Consider the following 16,532-nt stretch of genomic DNA (forward strand, 5'->3'; position numbering starts at 1 on the left):
TGTTGTTTATTTTTTTTTAGTTACAGTTGACATCAATATTATTTTATTTAGTTTCAGGTGTATAGCATAATGGTTGGACAACTGTATAATTTATGAAGTGATCCCCCGGACAAGTCCAGTACCCACCTGGCACTATACCTAATTATTACCATATTATTGACTATAGTCTCTATGCTTCACTTTAAATCCCCATGACTATTTTGTAACTACCAATTTGTATTTCTTAGTCTCTTCACTTTTTCCACCCAGTTTCCCCAACCCCCCTCCCATCTAGCAAACACCAGTTTGTTCTCTGTATCTCTGAGTCTGTTTCTGTTTTGTTTGTTTGTTTATTTTGTTCTTTAGATTCACATATAAGTGAGACATATGGTATTTGTCTTTCTCAGTCTGACTTATTTCACTTAGCATAATACCTTCTAGGTCCATCCATGTTGTTGTAAATGGATATTTTTAAAAATCCCTAAAGATTATAGTATTGATCATCTAAGCATTCTAAAGCAAATGCTGGAAATGTGGGTACTTCAATTATTTTTAATAGAAAACCCTGTACAGCATGAAAATAGTATCCATAGTACAGTAGTACAAAAACAGTATAATAGTACAAAAATAATGTGGCATTGGTTGAGTCACTCAGCATCTCTGAGCCTCAGTTTTCTAATTTATAATATGAAGAATTTGGACTGAATGATCTGTAGGATTACTTATAATTTTAAAATAATCTATATAACATGACTATCAGGTAGCCTCAGAGAACATCAGTATCATGCAATTTTGAAGAGTGTGTTTATTAAAAACAGCAAGACTTTTGAGATATGAGTTTATTCATAAGGTTAATTTATTCGATCAAAACATTTCATTTGGAGGAAATTACTAAGCTTGCATGATTGTTACTATTCCAGGCAGAGCTACTTTATTTCCTGGCAAAGGAAATGATACGCTATTTGAAAGTATCGTTCTGTTGTTGGCACTCACATTTTAAGGACACCTGAAGAAACCAAAGTGTTTTTTTTCTATAGTTTCCAGTTGGCACTGATGGTACCATAGGATATAATCAGTATTTGGAGTGAGATGTTCAATACTTTCCTTCCTGCATGCAATATTTTAAAATCCTTGCTTGGAAGAGAAGTTTAGTTTTCATACAGGAGCTAGTGATCCTTTTGAAATGGAATTATTTTCTTGTTGTCATGGCAACATAGGAGTCCACACTTCTGCTTTCTACAATGTATATTTCTCGGAGTCCAGGTGTTTGGGTTTTAGTCACGGGTGGCTGTGTGTGGTTACTGGAATCAAATAAATAGATTAGGCAGATGACATCTAGGTGCCCGTCAACTTTGAATTTCGAAGACACATTAAGCACTCCAAAAAAGGTGATGGCAGTGTCTCTTTTAGGAAGGATCTGAGGTACTTTTACATTCTATATTAATCAGTGTACTCGTATTTAATGCTAGCGGCTGTAATAAGCAACTCCCTTATGTTAGCGGCTTAGCACAACACAGGATTTTGTTTTTCGCTTGCTCGTGTCAGATGTGGACGGGCAACTCTGTACCTGACGGTGACTTGTTTTTGTAGATCCTTAGAGGCTACTGGGAATCTGCCACTGTTTTTCTTTCATCTGCCTGGCTAAGGAGTAGAGAGAAAGCATGCAGAATGGTTCAGGTTCTTTCATGGCCAGATCTGGAAGTGGTGTACCTTAATTCTGCACACATACCATTGGCCAGGACTCTCCCCTGTAGCCCTAACCAACTGCAAGGGAGGCAGGGGTACTTAGATTTACTGAGATCTAGAAAGAGAAGATGAGATTGGCAAGCAGCCTGTCTCTAACATAGTGCCTTTTTGTTTACAAATGTTTTATATTTAATTGGAATGCCTTTGGAGAAATTTAGATCTCTCTATTTAAAATTCACTTTGAATGATGAACAGGTGGTAGCTGATATATTAATTAAAGTTTATCCTTGTTGCTAATTCATGACTTACCCACATTTTCTTTCCTTACAATTTAGAGTATTCTGAATTTAACCATTAACTCCTTATTTTTTTTATATTTATTGCTACCTTAGGATCTCACTTTAATTATCAAGCTGTTTACTTCTGTTGAAGAGAACTCCATAACTTACAAAGCAATAATCATAACAGGACTTTTGCAATTCCATAGAGGCTAGATGAACTTCATTTGAAGTAATTTAAAGTAAATTATTTTGTTCTGAAATATCACTTTGAGTTTAACTATCTGGTAATACAGATCAAAATGGTCTTATTGATCTCTTTGTGGTTCCTTATATTTGCAGTGAGTGCATAGCCCTGTGTGACCAATTAAAGATGTCCACAAATTCTTTGACAATTCTCTGTTGAGAAGTGGAGTCTGTGGCCCCTCCTCTTGAATCTTAGTGAGCTCTGTGACTGCTTTGACAACAGAATATGGCAGGCTTGATGGCCTAGTTCTCAAGCTTAGGCCTTAAGAGAATGGCAGCTTGCACTTTGGGTCTCTTGAAATAGAAGCTCTCGGAATGAAGCCACCACCCTGTAAAGCTTAAACCACAGGTAGAGGCCCTGTACAGGAGCTCTGGATTACAGCTCCAGCTGATCTCCCATTCTGCAGCCAGTATCAGTTGTCAGCTATATGAGTCAGCCATCTTGGGTGTCAGTCCAATAGAACCTTTAGATAACTTCAGCTCTGGTGCTTTCTGAATACTATCAATGAGAGACTCCAAGGAAAACTATCTGACTATTCCAACCAAGTCAGAAATGTGAGGGATCATAATAAATTGTTGTTTTCTGTGACAATAAAAGCCTGGAGCATGCTATTTTTCTTTGTTAACATTTTACTGCTAAAAAGCTTCAAACACCAGCACAAGTTTTCACCAACCTTTGAATATGGCTGAACAGCATTTGGGTTTAGAGAAATGAACATGAATCACATTTCTTTCTTTGTATTATCTATCTATCTATCTATCTATCTATCTATCTATCTATCTATCTATCTATCTATCTCTATCTGTCTCAGTCACAATCTGGCTGTCAGCTGGGACAAGTGGGTGAATTAATATTTGAGTTTGAATGACATTGCTAAGGACTGGGTTTAATAAGGTCTATTTCTCAAGATTGGCAGCAGGCAATAGTCTTACAGTTTTCTGTCATAAACTAGAATTCTAAAAACATTTAGTTTAAGGAAATATCAAGCTCAGAGGTTTGTCCCTGGTGGCAGTGCCAAAGTCAAGTTGTTTGGAAAGCTTTGTCCTCAGGGAAAAACTGCATACTTAAAGCTGTGCAAATAACAGGGGATGTAAACATTACTGGTCAAATAACATGAATGCAGGCAGACCCAGCTGTGTGTAGATTATAACTAGTGGATTCCTTATATTGCATGTCTTGGAAGAGCTAGTAAGGATCAGATTATCTTAAGTACTTCCCTCATGTAAGAGTCTATGTCCTCCTTTTCTGTTGGTGGACACGACTGAGTAAACATCATTGAAGTCTCCCTTCCCGTGGTCATCATGTCTAAGTCAGGGTCTCCCAAGAGCCTGGACAGCTGCAGAAGCTCTTCATCGGAGGTTTGAGCTTTGAAACAACAGATGAGAGTCTGAGGAGACATGTTGAACAATGGGGAACTCTCACAGACTGTGTGTTGATGAAAGACCCAAACACCAGGTGCTCCAGAAGCTTTGTGTTTGTCACCTATGCCACCTTGGAGGAGGTGGGTGCAGTCATGAAGGGAAGGCCACATAAGGTGGATGGAAATTGTGGAACAAAAGAGGGCTGTCTCAAGAGAAGATTCTCAAAGACCTGGTGCCCACTTCGCTGTGAAAATGATTTTTGCTGGTGGTATCAAATAAGACACTGAAGAGCATCGCCTAAGAGATGATTTTGAACAGTGTGGGAAAATAGAAGTGATTGAAATCGTGACTGACTCAGGCAGTGACAAGAAGAGAGGCTTTGCTTTTGTAACCTTTGCTGGCCATGACTCTGTAGACAAGATTGTCATTCAGAAATACCTGCTGTGAAAGGCCACAACTATGATGTAAGGAAAGCCCTATCTAAGCAGGAGATGGCTAGTGCTTTCTCCAGACAAAGTGATCAAAGTGGTTCTGGAAACTTTGGTGGTAGTCGAGGAGGTGGTTTTGGTGGGAATGACAAGCTTTGATCATGGAGGGAACTTCAGTGGTTGAGGTGGCTTTGGTGGCAGTTGTGGTGGTGGAGGATTTGGTAGCAGTTGGGAGAGCTATAATGGATTTGGTAATGATGGAAGCAACTTTGGAGATGGCGGAAGCTACAGTGATTTTGGCAATTACAGAAATGAATCTTCAAATTTGGACCCATGAAAGGAGGAAACGTTGGAGGCAAAAGCTCTGGCCCCTATGGTGGTGCAGGCCAATACTTTGCCAAACCACGAAACCACGGCGGCTATGGCGGTTCCTGCAGCAGCAGCAGCAGCAGCTATGTCAGTGGCAGAAGGTTTTAATTACTTCCAGGAAACAAAGCTTACTTAGCAGGAGAGGAGAGCCAGATATGTGACAGGGAAGCCATAGGTTACAACAGACTTGTGAACTCATCCAAGCACAGTGGTGGCAGGGCGTAGCTGCTACAAAGAAGACATGTTTTAGACAATACTCATGTGTATGGGCAAAGAAAGAGAACCATATTTGTGACTAATTGTATGACAGGTCATTTTAGTTTCTGTTCTGTGGAAAATGTAAAACATTCCAACGAAGGATTTTATTGTAGATTTTTTTTTTGCACCCATGCTATTGATAGCTAAATGTAATAGTCTGATCATGACCCTGAATAAATGTGTCTTTTAAAAAAAATGTGCTGTGTAAACTTAGTCTACTCTAAAGCCATTTTGGTGAATTAACCCAACAGTGTGAAGTTAGAATTCCTTCAGGGTGATGCTAGGTTCCATTTGAAATGTATTTACAACCTGCTTGGGCTCAGAAGTCATTGTCTTCAGAAGCCTACCTTGGTGTAGCTGAACCGACAGTTACTGTGTTGATGAATTGGAGCTCCCATTAAAAGGGTCACCTAAGCAGAGACATGGAGTTTATTTGGTTATTAATGATTGTTGGCACATCCTATGCAATATATCTAAGTTGAATTATAGTACCAGATAAAATTATAGATGGGAATTAAGCTTGTGTATTATCCATTATCATGTGTAATTAATAAACAATTTAATATCCTCTTGAAAAAGAAAGCCTATATCCTGAAATACGACCATTACAGATTCAGTCATTTGTGTTCTTTTCCCTCAAAAAAACCTCCATTAAAATGTGACTATTCTTTGGAGAATATAACATCAACAAACTCTTATCAGGTATTAAGGATTTTCAGATACAATCTTTTTCCTAGGGGAAGAAGAGTCTTCAAAGCGTTGATGTTTAAAAAGCCTTAAAAAATTGGTGTTGTCCTTGAAAAGATGCTAAGTGTTGAAATAGAAAAAAAGGAGATAGGACATGTATTGCATACTTCATAATTCTATCTGAGCTTATGTTAAATGCACTGTGTACTTCCAATTCTATATATGCTACATTCTGCTGGTCTCCTTTGAGCATAGGCTCTTTGAGGCAGGTTCATATATTGTACATATTTTATAAAATAGTGTTATAGTAAGTCAATAGCATTTATTAAACCTACTATGACTGAGAGTGTTCCTTTTATCAGCCTTATTCCTAGGCATATGTAAATCTTTGGAAAATGATAATGTGAATTCTGAATGTAACAGAATCGTGCTTTCTTCAAGAGACACATGCTTAGAATTGTACATTTTATGTATAAATGGAATAATATCCTAAGAGAACAGTTTCTCTAGACACTCCAGCTAAAATAAATTGACTGGCAGACTCTCCTTTCTCCTGCCATTTCATTCTGTCTTTGGGAACATATAGCCATCTAGCTAGAGACTATGTTTCCCAGAATTCTTTTGGTCAAGAGTGCTCACATGACTAAGTTATTGCCAGTGGAATGGGAATAGAAGACAACTTGTGCCTCATTTGCTTAAAAATAAAAAATATTCTGGATTTTCTCTCTTTTTTCCCATTCTTGTGAGTAGGAATATAATATGTTTGTGACCCAACTTCAACCACACAGACAAAAATAATACCTTAGGGGAGTGATGGAGCTATGAGTTGAAAAGGTCCTATAATTCTGAAAGACCTTGTGGATCAGAGCTACCAGTAGCCGTGAATGTTCCCCTTGGGATTGTTATATGAAAGAGAAGTGAAATACATTTTATATAAGCCATTGTTTCTTTTTTTCCCCTTTATTTCCTTGTTAAAATATCTTAGACTTTACTGTAATACACCTCATCTTTTAGGCTTAAAATATGCTATAAGGGCTGGCCGAGTGGAGCACTGGTTAGGAGTTGGCTTGAGACGCCAGCTCTGAGCAGCAGGGCACCAGCTCGGATCCCATATGAAGGACAGTGATGCTGCGCCCTCTATGGCTAAGATGGTGAACAACAGCTTGACCTGGAGCTGGGCTTCCATGTGTCGCTGGCGTGTAGGCTGCAGTGAGGCTGGCTGGCAGCGGGCGTGAGCTTTGTGAGCCACCGTGAGCGGTCGTCTAATGGCTGGCTAGCGACTGCCTCAGCTGGGAAGGGCACAATGATAATACCAACATGTGCCAGTGAAGCAACATCCTCCACAACTAGACTGAAGAACAAAAAAGGACAGCAACTTGTTTGTTCCCCTTCCCCGATTCCCCAATGCTGTTCCCCTCCCCCAATTCCCCAATAAAAAATCTTAAAAAAAATGCTATGAAAGTGCTCAACTGTATGGTTATGTATGGTTATTAGTGGCCTCAGTAACTCAAAGATGTTTTACAAAAGTTCTGACAATGATACACTGGGTTGAATGCTTTCATAAATGCAATCATAAAATAGCATGCGAGTGGCCCAATGAAACATATCTAATTCAGTATGTAGACCCAGTGGGAAGGCATCAAATTTCTTTCTGTCAAAATATCCTTTGTTTCTTTTTTTGTTTCCTATTTCTTTAAAACTTAGACTTCTGTACCTGCTTAATAAGTATCTTTTTCAATCTCTTACATCGCTTGTGTCCTTACTTTTGTTCTAAGTACTAGAGAACGAAAGAAGTGTTGGCTCTGATTTGAAGGAGCTGATGTCTTTGTCTGTTTTGATGAACATCATCTCTTAGAACTCAGAACAGTGCCTACCATGTAGTGTATTTTTTGAATATTTTAAGACTGAGTGAATATAGTTGATGAGAAAAGGTATGTACAGAAAAGTTTAGTGATACAAGGCAGTATTGGAGTGACAGGTGGCCTTGAAACAAAAACTATGGGGTTTAGAATAGTGAGAGTCAATAGTGGAGTAGAAGCTTTGGAGGATGTATGAGATTTAGCTGGAGAGAGTTTATGTTGGCTGCTGGGGACAGGGACAGATAGTATATACAAAACTAAACGCAGTATAGGGCTGGCCGAGTGGTGTGATGGTTAAGAACTGGCTTGGGACGCCAGAGGGCCCCGGTTTGGATCCCACATATGAGGGCCAGTGACACTGCCCTCCACAGCTAAGATGATGAACAACAGCTCAACCTGGAGCTGGGCAGCCGTGAGTCGCCGGTGACGGTGTAGGCTGCAGCTCCTGTAGCAGTGGGTTACCATGGGCTACCGTGTGTAGCCAGCAGCCAGTGATAGCGGCCAGCAGCCGCAGTGAGCGGCCATCCCGAAGCCAGCGACTGATCTGCCTTGCCCGGGAAGAGCGCAATGATGGTGCCAACTTGGGCCAGTGAAGCAATGTCCTCCACTAGACTGAAGAACAAAAGGACAGCAACTTGTCTGTTCCCTTTCCCCCAATTCCCCAGCACTGTTCCCATCCCCCCAGTTCCCCAATAAAAAAAAAAATCTTAAAAAAAACAACAACAAAAAACTAAACGCAGTATAGATAACCTCTGTCTAGTAGAACTTTCTGTGATGATGGAAGAGTTCTATGTCTGCACTGTCTGATATGGTACCAGCTAGCCACATCTGGCTACTGAGTACTTGAAATAAAGCAAGGGTGACTGAGGAACTAAAATTTTAATTTGATAAAATTTCAGTGAATTAAAACAAACATTTAAATAACCACATATGGCTAATGGCTATCATATTGAAAACACAGGTATAGATGTGTCAAGTGTAGGGTGAATACACAAAGATGTATATATAAGAATGAGCCAGGTAAGTTTTGGGTTTAGCAAGTACCTGAATTAACTAAAGTACTAAGTGGGAGTACTGAAGTATAAAATTTAAAATAAGACTACAGAAGGGTATATGTTTTCAAGTTCCATCTGGAAACTGCTAAATTCACTTTGGCTTTGCCAAGTAGTGCTTTAATTGTACACACACACACACACACAGAGTCACACACACACACAGCCTTGAAATGAAAGCTGTTTATTGAAGAATATTGAGAAAAACCTAAGGAGGTCATCAAGATTTTTTTAACTGCAGTTTGTGTTTTCTCTCTTTAAAATCCAAGTTACTAGCGTTGTAAAAAAAAAAAAAATATATATATATATTATTCTGAGATTGTGTGCATTGAGACATTTAAATTCCAATTACAGGAGTTTTCCTAAAATTATTTATTCCATGAAAAGCCATGACATACTAGCTTTCAGCATTTTTCTTTTACTCTAAATATTTTTCAGGAAATTATGACATGTAAAAATAGGACCTAAAATGTTTTCCCTAAATCTAATTTATTTGAAAGTTATACATTATTTGTGTCAAGTTTCTCAAAGAAATGGTTTTATCCACAGTAAGTGCTTGAAGTTAAAATTTAGTGAATACAATTTTTGAAATATAGTATGTTCAATTTTGTACATTTATGTGAGAGAGAATTGAATAAGAAGGGGGGTTGGAGATGAAAAGAAAGATGAGGAAAAAATAAGACAGAGGATATATTTATGGATTCTATGATGCAATATTTACTTATATTGAATGTTTGAGTTTACTTTCTCTATTTTCTAGATGTATTCAAGTGAAATGGAACAGCAGCAAGACCTCTCTCTAAACTGAGAAGTATCAGGATGTGATAAGTCTCTCTTCCATTTGTTATGGTGTACTGCATAGTATAAGCAAAGTTGCCTCTGTGATATGGGAAAATAGTAGTGGATGGGAAAATAGAGAGAATATTTTCTCTTTCAGATATCGAAGTCATTTTAGGAGATGTAAAGACAGAAATGTTTCTGGGAGACATTGTGCTCACTCTCAGAGTGCTTTTATCGATCTGCTGTAAAAAGCCAATTTCTACTTTCATATGTGTAGAACTCCTATTGAGGTCAAAGGTAAAGGACACACCTGGCTCCGAAAGGGATGTTTTGGCTTGAATTTTCTAAAATAAATTCCAGCAGGAGAAAAAGTTAGTATGAAATATTAAGCCTAGGAGATTCATTGCACACACAACGATATCTCCGTGATGTTTCTTTCCTCTGCAGGAAACTTGATCCACTCTATTTGTTTTGAATTGCTCTGTCCATCTACCTCACTTCCAAAGATTACCTTTACCCTCCTACTCAGCAGTTTCAGAGAAAATATAGACAAGAAAAGGTCTAACACAAAAGCTGATGGGAACTTGAGTTTTTAATTTACTTTACTATCGGCTGTACTCTTAAGTAGTAACAGTTGAGTAGTTTCGGACAAGCTACATTAAACTCTTTGATATTCAGATTTAGCAGCTCTAGATTGGGCATAATGATCCCTGTCAATTCTTTGTGAAAGAATTCAATAGGGATTTTTGTGTTGCTGTTTTTAAATTGAAAATATATGCAGTTTAGGCAAAGTCTCTAGAATGGCTTCCATGTCCTATTTGCAACCTTGCTTTCACTTATATTAGAGTAGCTACTAGGTGCTTACTGTGTTAGAATATTCTACACATCTCAATGTGAAGAAGAGTTTTGTGATTGAAGTAAAGTCAGTTTCCTTAAGAAATTGGAAAAAATATTTTTGGTTTCTTGAGTAATTTTATTTGTCAGTGAAACACATTTCTCAATATTTAATTGATTTCCTACATAGAAATTTATACTCCACCCCCCCTCCCTCCTTCCACCATGCTGGAATATTTATATTTCTTTAAAATATAAATAGTTTAATCCTATGGTTCCAGAAATCTTAATAACTTTTTCCTTAGCAGGCAGTCCATCTCTGACCTGTGGGGCCATCTGTTCCAAAATCTGGACCTATAGAAGGGCTGTGGATATTATCATGCCAATTTAATGTTGCAGTAATTGAATTACTCTCTCCTGGGGAGAGTAATGACTCCTTACTCTAAGCTTTCTGAAAAGCCTGCTGGGACTGTATATCAAGGCTGAAACCAAAGGGGCATCCCAGTATTTCTTTTTTTTTCTTTCTTTTTTTTTTTTAGCTGAGCCATCCTGCCACCTGTTGGCAGCTCAGGGGCAGCTCAGCTTGGGCCGGGAATCGAACCGCTGTTGCTCAGAGCTCGCACCCTTGAGCAAGCTCTTAACCAACTGAGCCACTTGGCTGGCCCCGCGGTATTTCTTATGAAGTTTGAGACTGCAGCATTGTGTGCGGAATCAAGAGTTCACCTGGAAGATGGGCTGGGCATGAGATTTGTGGCTGTGATGATTTACCTTGTCATTTCCTAAGCGCAAGTTGGACTTAATTGGGTCTAAAGTACATCCCACCATAATAACGCTCCTAGTCCTCTTCCACTAACAAGGTACCACTGACGATGGCTCTTCCCACTGTTAACTAAGGGGTCCTTTTGTCAGTGATGTAAGTGTATGTACACGTGAGTTTGCAGCTTCTTTCTTCATTTAACCAGCTGTCTCTCTCTTCATTGATCTATCTCATATAACCTTCCAAAGCCCATATTACTCAAAATGTTGAACCATGTAAAGCAAGCTGCAACTTCATATCTTTTCTTCTACCCAAGTTTCTTTGACATTTGATTTCTTACCTGTGTTGTTAAAAGGAAATAAAAATACTTAAAGCCACTTTAAGAACTAAGACAGGCTATTGTTTTATATATATTTAATTTTTTAAAAATGGACATTCTCGAATATACACAAAAGAAGAGAAAATAGCATAATGAACCTATGCCAAACTTTAAAAACTATCAAAATTTTGCCAAATGTTTTATTTCTTCTTTTTAAATTTTGTCGGTCTATTTTAAAGCAAATTTGAAACATCATACCATTCTACATATAAATACATTGACACACATTTATTTTTTCTCTATTTTTTGAAATTTTTTTTAAATTAAAAATATTCAATTACAGTTGATATTCAACATCAGTTTCAGGTGTACAACATAGTGGTTAGACGCTTATATAATTTATGAAGTGATTCCCTTCATAAGTCTAGTGTCCACCTGACACCATACATAGTTATTATCACATTATTGACTATTTCTCTATGCTCTACTTTACATCCCCATATTGACATACATTTATAATCTGTAAAGAGAAATTTAAAATGTAACTATTATGCAGTAATCATTTCTAATTAATTTGACAATTATTCCTTCATATCATCTCTACCTAGTCTTTATTTAAGTTTTTCTCATTATCTCAATGATGTCATTTTGCCGTGGGTTTTTTCAAATCAGGATAAAAGAAGATCCATAGTTGTGTTTAGTCATTATGTCTCTAAAGTCTCTTATTCTACTAAAGTCCTATCTCATGTACCACTTTTTTTTTTTTTTTTTTTTTTTTAGTAATTGATTTGTTGGAGAAACCAGGTCACTTGTCTGTAGAATGTTCCACACTCTGAACTTGGCTAATTGCTTCTTTGTGATGTTATTAAATGACTACTTTATTCCCTACGTTTCCTGTTCACTCTTCATTAGAACTAGAGGCATTATGAGATTCAGATCCAAATTTTGAGGGAAGAATACTTCATAGTGGCGACTGTGTACTTCATATTGCAGATTGGTAGTTACAAAATAGTCATGGGGATAGAAAGGGTATAAAAATATATCTGTAGATAGATAGATAGATAGATAGATAGATAGATAGATAGATAGATAGATAGATAGATATAGAAGGAATAGCCAAATTAGAAAATCTTTTTTGCACTGTTTTTTGGAAAACTATAGAAGTCTATGGGCCCCTAGTGGGCAACAACTGGCCTCCTCTTTATCCTTTCATCTATCGATGGACACCCAGGCTGTGTCCACATCTTGGCCATTGGAAACAAAGCTGCAAGGAACATATGGATGCACATGTACCCTCGAAGTAGTGTTTTGGGTTTCTTCAGATAAATACCCAGAAGTGGGATTATTGAGTCCTTCTCTGTCTCTTGTTATAGTCTTTGTTTTAAGATCTATTTTGTCTGGTTTAAGTGTTGCTGCCTAGCTTTTCTTTTTTTTTTTGTTTGTTTCCATTTTTAAGAAATGCCTTTTTCCATCCTTTTACTTTCCACCTGTGTGTGTTTTTCTGTCTGAAGTGAGTCTCTTGTAGGTGTCATATGTAAGGGATTTGTTTTCTTATCCATTCAGTTCTCCTATGTCTTTTGATTGGAGCATTTAATTCATTTACATTGAAAGTATTGATAGATATGTAGCTATTGCCATTTTATTATTCATATTTTTTGTCTTTATTATTATTTTTTCATCTTAAAGAAGTCCCTCTAACATTCCATGTAATATTGGTTTTGTGGTGAAATACTCCTTTAGTTTTTTTCTTGTCTAGGAAACTCTATCTGTCCTTCAGTTTTAAATGGTAGCCTTGCTTGGTAGAGTACCTTTGGTTATAGGTCCTTGCTTTTCATCACATTGAATATTTTGTGCCAATCCCTTCTGGCCTGCAAAGTTTCTGTTGAGGAATCAGCTGACAATCTCATGACAAGTTACTAGTTGCATTTCTCTTGCTGTTTTTAGGATTCTTTCTCTGTCTTTAACCTTTCATCTTAATTATAATGTGTCTTGGCATGGGCCTGTTTGGGTTCATCTTCTTTAGGACCCTCCACACTTCCTGGACTTGTATGTATATTTCCTTCATCAGATTATGAAAGTTTTCAGTCATTAAATCCTCAAATAGGTTCTCAATCCCTCGATTTCTCTCTTCTCCTTCTGGTACCTTTATGATGTGAATGTTTCTGTGCTTGATGCTGTCCCAGAGGCCCCTTAGATTCTTCTCATGTTTTTGGATTCTTTTTTCTTTTTGCTGCTCCTATTGGGTGTTTTCTGATACCTTGTCTTCTTAATTGCTTATTTGATCCTCTGCTTCATCTAGTCTGCTGTTGATTTTTTCTAGTGCATTTTTTCACTTCAGTTATTGTATTCTTCACTTATTACTGGTTCTTTTTTATGGTTTCTATGTCCCTTTTATTCTTGCTATCTCTCTGCTGAAGTTCTCACTAAGTTCCTTTAGCATCCTTGTTTTGAACACTGTATCTGGTAGATTGCTTGCTCTGTTTTGTTTAGTTCTTTTCCTGGAGATTTCTCCTGTTCTTTCGTTTAGGAATTTTTGTTTAAAGAAAAGTATTATCTTAACTATTTTGTTGTCTGGAGTATTATTTGTACAGGAAAAGAAGAAAAATGCTTAGTTTCCCCCCTTATTTTTCTGTTTTCAGAATAAAGAGTTGATGTCCTAGCAATATCCAATGGTGACCAATGAGTTTGCTTAAAAAAATACATAATTATGAACTCATATTTTTTTTTGTATTTGAGTTTGATATGTTTCAACTTATTGATATTGTTATTCCTTTTGTTGTTCAAATTGTCCCTTTTTAGAGGATATTGCAAACTCCTTTATGGTAACTTATAAGTTTTTTGGCCCCATTCATTTCTTTTTTTTTCTTAGCTGAGCCATCCTGCCACCTGTTGGCAGCTCAGTGGCAGCTCAGCTCAGGCTGGGAATCGAACCGGTGGCTGTGTTGCTCAGAGCTTGCACTCTTGAGTGAGTTCTTAACCAATTGAGCCACTCGGCTGGCCTTGCCCCATTCATTTTTAATAGCTTTTTGCTTTCTGGCACAGCAACATGTTTCAATCTGTGGTATATACTTCTTATTCTAGATTTTGAATCAACCAAGAAGCCTTATCAGAAACAATATTTAGAAATAATAATCTTGGTGTTAGAGGTACACATTACTACTTGGGTGGCCTTTTCAGTAGATAGAGTTAAGAAATATAAAAGTCATTTTTTAAGAGTAAAAAATCATGAGCTCATACTGATGTTTTACATTCAAATTTAGAATTTACAAGTATCCAGAGTTAGCCAAACTTGAGGGTAGGAGCACAATCCTCTAGACTGCCAAATCTGCCCAAGACTTCTGATACCAGCTGTAAGTTTGGGAGTCTCTAAGGTCACCCTGATTTCAGATCAGCTGGCTACAAATTAAGAGTCCCCATGGATTCTCTAAGGTTTAATATTTCTCTGGACTAAATCACAGAACTCATCAAAACATGGTACTTATGATTACAGTTTTATTATAGGAAAATATACAAATCGGAACCAGATAAAGGAAGAGACATTTGCGGAGAAATCTGGGACTAGGGGTTTCCAAACTCAAAACTTCCATGTCCTCAGTGACATCCCTCCCATGTCACCCTCCCAGGATCCATCTGTGGCAATACACATATGCAGTATTCCCAACCCAGGAAGCTCACCTGAGCTTCTCTTTCCAGAGTTTTTATTGGATTTTATTATGTGGGCATGATTGAATCATCACCCACATGGTTGAACTCAATATCCACTACCCTCGCATCCCTGGAGGGCAAGCTGATATCATACAGCTCAAAACTTCAATTTAAAGCACGTGGATAGTCTTTCTGATGTGGCCACCCAATATACTGAGTCATCTCATTAGCATAATCTGTCTAGGGTGCTACCATGAGTCACTTGGGTAGCATAAACTATAAATTGTTGTCTGGATAGCAAAGACACTTCTGTCATTCAGGAAACCTTAAGAGTTTAGAGGTTACATCCCAGGAGTTGGAGCAGATCTCTCTTTGGGGGAAAGTGAATTCTTCACTACACAACAAAGTTTTTATGTAACAGTTTTGCTTTATAATTGTAACTCCCAGCTTAGGCTCAGGGATAAAATTTCTCTGGTTTAAGGAATTAAGGAGCTAGGAAATGCCAGAAGGCCACTATGAAACATTAAACCAAAAAGATGAGGCCACAAATGAGTGTCATAATGTACAAATGCTCAATAGATAAGAATGAGAGTGACCATAAGTGATTTAATGGAAGAAGCAGATTCAAGTAAACTGAATTGTTATAACAAATGGAACCTCAAATGTAACAGTTCAGCATACTAAGATTATTGCTTGCTCATCTAATAGTCCAGGGGCTTCTTGGTTGGCAGGGGATTCTGCTTCCATACAATCATCAAGAATCAAGGCTAGTGGCAGCAGAAGTTGCAGCTTTAATAACTGGCCTCTATAGCTGATCTGGGCATTACTATTCCAATCTCCTGGAAGTAGGAAAGAGTGTGAAGCTGTTTATGAGTTATGCCTGGGGGTGGCTTCTACTACTTCCACTCATATTCCATTGGCTAGTACTCATTCTTAGAGCCCCAACTAACAGAAAAGGAGATAGAGAAATATGGTAAAGCTATATTCCCAGCAAAAAGGTAAGGATTAATTTAGTGGTCAGTTGGCTGTCTCTATCACACAGGGCTTGAGTTGAATTTTGAAAATGAAATATGGCGTGGAGAGAAAAAGGAACATATCTCAGGGAAAGGTGGGGAACAGAGGGCAAGGCACACAGTAAGAGTCAGATCCTACAGTTGTGAAAAAGTACATTGTTGGAAAGGGTTAGTGGTGTGAATCAATAGATTGTTCCTCAAGCCACATGGATTTATAAGTATTTGTTTACAAGTTAATTTCTCCAACTAGATCATAACCTTGTAGCACAGTATCTGGCACAGAGTGGATAGCCAATTAATGTTATTAAATGAGGATGCTAATTTGGCTTACTTAAACACTTAGTTTGAATAAAAGAAATGGTCACTTTGAGATACAATTTATCTGTCATCTTCAGGACACATCACTTTCAAAAGAGATTTAATCACCTAATACTCTAACACATGTTTTTTTGTTTGTTTGGTTTTTTCAGCAAGGGCTTTGGATATATTTCAGAATTATCTTACCTTGAGCGTCCAGCTATCTTTTTCATTGTGTTTATTTGCTCTTCTGTTTATATACATCAAATTATGAGAGAGGCCAAAATTACCTGCCTTCTTAACAGAGATTGAAATAAATTTTATTTACTGAAAACACAGATATTATATTTATCTATAGTGAAGGAAGATACCTTTAAAGTGGTTAAACTGCAAATGAAGCTACTCAAAGAGGAAAAATCTGGAAAAGATAGAAAAATGATAAATGTTATGTAAATATAAATATTTTATTGTTTTTAATTCTTATCTCTTTATTTAGCTAGAAGATGAAAAACTATTCTGAATGAAAGTACTTTATTTTACTTACCACTATTTTGTCTACTGATAAGAGTTTTGTTCTCATTTGTACTCAGAGCACAGAAATTGATAATAAAGCATAACAACACTAATAGTTTGTACATAGCTTGACATACTTCTTAAGAGTCTGTAAATGTGTGGGAGTAGAT

The sequence above is a fragment of the Hipposideros armiger genome, unplaced genomic scaffold (assembly GCF_001890085.2).
Source record: "Hipposideros armiger isolate ML-2016 unplaced genomic scaffold, ASM189008v1 scaffold_536, whole genome shotgun sequence".
Taxonomy (NCBI): domain Eukaryota; kingdom Metazoa; phylum Chordata; class Mammalia; order Chiroptera; family Hipposideridae; genus Hipposideros; species Hipposideros armiger.